Source organism: Anneissia japonica, unplaced genomic scaffold (assembly GCF_011630105.1).
Source record: "Anneissia japonica isolate Jap-2015-1 unplaced genomic scaffold, ASM1163010v1 scaffold287916_len461452_cov168, whole genome shotgun sequence".
In the NCBI taxonomy this organism is placed as follows: Eukaryota; Metazoa; Echinodermata; class Crinoidea; order Comatulida; family Comatulidae; genus Anneissia; species Anneissia japonica.
In genome coordinates, this window is record NW_022690767.1 from 434,666 (window position 1) to 437,864 (window position 3,199).

Genomic DNA, 3,199 nt, shown 5'->3' on the forward strand with positions numbered 1-3,199 from the left:
GACGCACGTGCGCCTAGAATGTCGATGCCAGAGTTATAACCTTTGATGTCCCGAGATGTGCGTCCTTTTGTTGAATTACCTTGCTGGGAGGTATATAGGACCTATATTTTATCTAAATTGGTCCATCTTGCCAAATGCATCGAGAAACAAAGGTATCCTAAAATTAGTCACGGATCTCATGAAAATGACTCTACTATTACATATTTCAAAATTAATCCTCACAATTTGTTTTCTAAATCTCGGTCACATATTTGCTTCAAAAGGATTACTATTGAATGGGATTATAATACCATTTAATAATATTAAAGATATTTTGCAAGTGAAACAGGTACAGTAATACTGGTACAGTAATTATTTATTTATTATAAATTTGGCATGCAATACAAACCAGATGCGCAAAAAACAAAAAATTAAGTGTGTCGCATTTCAGTATATCTTCAGAAAAAAAATCACTAGATAAATCATTTTAATTTAATACTTTTGAAATATTTTGGCCTCAATCACTTGCTGCAGAGCTCTGAGCATCGCCACCTTCTGCTAACCATGGATTGGACATGTCCATTTCATCATGTCCACACAGATGGAACTGTTTGCATCACATCCATCTGATCCAGTCATTTGTTGCATCACATCCATTGGAGCCAGTCATTTGCTCCTATTGAGAAATAAGTATACAGTAGTTACAATAATGCAAAACCAGGTTTGTTAAAAAATCAAAAATGTTATCAAACATTTGCATTTGCTGCTTTATCAATAACATACCATACTGAGATACTGTATGTACTAATCTGGAAAGACATTCATCAATTGACAGTATTTTCAGATTTTTTAATTACTTGAATGAAGCCTTCCTGTCTGCTAGTGTGTAATGTAATATTGTTGTTTCTTAATAAAACTGACACACCATTCCAATATTGTTTCATGTACTCTGGCTGAACAGTGATGAGATATTCACTTAATTTTCTTTTGCTCACCTTAAATTGTGTGTAGCTTTCATTAAAAGTTTCAGCAAACAACCAGAGTGTTTCTTTTCAACATCTTGCTGGGTGCTTGCATGCTTTGTACCACCTTCTTTCGTAGATGCCAATGTTGGGTGGTTGTACTCATGGCAAATGTTGTGGTATGTTTGTCTCATGATGGCAACTGGCAAATACCTATGTGACCAGAGTTATGTTTCGGCATATCACATATCTTGTCCTACAAAAATATATATACTGTATATATTTTATTTGAATTCCACATTTCAACAACAGCTGAAAGTTAGGTTTGGAGTAACATATGCATCATGTTATTGAGGCGTTATTGTTGTGTAGCCTAGCTTCTAGGCCTACTACAGTACAGTATATAAATAATAATCTTATTGTTACAGGAATTAGTGTTGGCTCTGATGATATACTGTAGTGTTATAGCACATCACCTTTATTTAGACAGTGCAGTTTTTTGACATTTAGGCCTAGAAAGTTTTTCATAGGACCAGGCCTATAACTAGGCCTATAGTATTATTAGTGGTAGCCGATCATTTCGGTCGCGCTTCATTTCGGTCGCGCCTCCTTTCGGTCGCGGTTTATTTCGAACAAATATATGGAGCGTCAATCGGTTTATCATAGGCCTAAGTATTTTTTTTTAATTTCCGTTTTGCTATCTTTCTACTAACATATTTTCTTTCTTTCATTTACGGTGATATATTCATGATTGAAACATGATCTTATGATTGAAACAATGAAGTTTAGTATGTGCTTCATGCTATTCTTTTTGTTGCGTTTTCATATATTATAATTTAATAGTTATGGTCAATAAAATCTATCTTTGATTTTAATTGAATGAATTGAATGTTGTTACCATCTATAATCATTACATTATCTAATCCGATGTTTCTATACAATAAATTTATTTATTTAATATGCCTAGGCCCTATATACTGTAATTATAATTAGTTCGTCAATCGGTTTATCATAGGCCTAAGTATTTTTTTTAATTTCCGTTTTGCTATCTTTCTACTAACATATTTTCTTTCTTTCATTTACGGTGATATATTCATGATTGAAACATGATCTTATGATTGAAACAATGGAGTTTAGTATGTGCTTCATGCTATTATTTTTGTTGCGTTTTCATATATTATAATATAATAGTTATGGTCAATAAAATCTATCTTTGATTTTAATTGAATGAATTGAATGTTGTTACCATCTATAATCATTACATTATTTAATCCGATGTTTCTATACAATAAATTTATTTATTTTTCTTGCAGCTTCCAGAGTTTGGATAAAACATGCCAAGAGATTTGAGGGAAACACAATTAAAGAAATAAACGAATAATACACACATTATCATTCTTCACTTGAAATCTTTAGTTTTCTTTGATGTCCCTGCGCAGTTCATAAATATGAATATATATATATATATATATATATATATATATTATATAAGCATATAGGATATACCTAAAAACAACTATATATATATATATATATATATATATATAGGCCTATATACACATACATATATATATATATATTTACACATAATATACTATTATATATAATTTATAAATATTTATTTACATTACACATTACACATTATACATTAGTATATTTTACTATCCATTCATTTTTGTATTTTATAAACATGATCAGCAGCCAGCGCAGACGATTCGAAGTTACTGGTTTCATGAAGTAGGTAACGTGAACACACGTAAAATGGTGAACTGCGCTCCAGCGCACGTGTTTGTACCTAGAAATAGATAGTCATCTATTTTAGCATCTGACCTACTTCTGTCTTGGCAGTAATGTATTGAAAATAGAAATAAAACAAACAAGAAATCACAATCCTTGTGTCAGCTTCGCCTTAAGAGTACCATGGGAATCAATTTGTGGAAACGTTTCTTTCCATATTTCAAGAAATAGGCCTAGCAAGTTGAGTGATTTTCTCGGGCTTATAAAAGAAGCCTGAAACGGCTTTTAAAATGTACAGCATGCAATTATAAATTTATTGATAATTTTATATGGAAAATATAAGTGTAAAAAAATACATATTTCCTTTACAATATTATTATAAACATGATCAGAACATATGGTAAATGGAAACGTAACAGACACGAAAAAAAAAAAAACTATGCGAAACTAATTTATTGACTATATTTATTCCATAAATCTTTATTTGATTCAAGCAGAATAATAAAAATTATATCAATATA

The 3,199-nt window shown here is 30.7% G+C and overlaps 1 protein-coding gene across 1 annotated transcript in view; it reads left to right on the forward strand.

Annotated features, from left to right (window-relative positions):
- Positions 1–3,199, forward strand: part of LOC117099940 — a 20,919-nt gene that overhangs the window by 14,971 nt on the left and 2,749 nt on the right. The window lies entirely within an intron of this gene.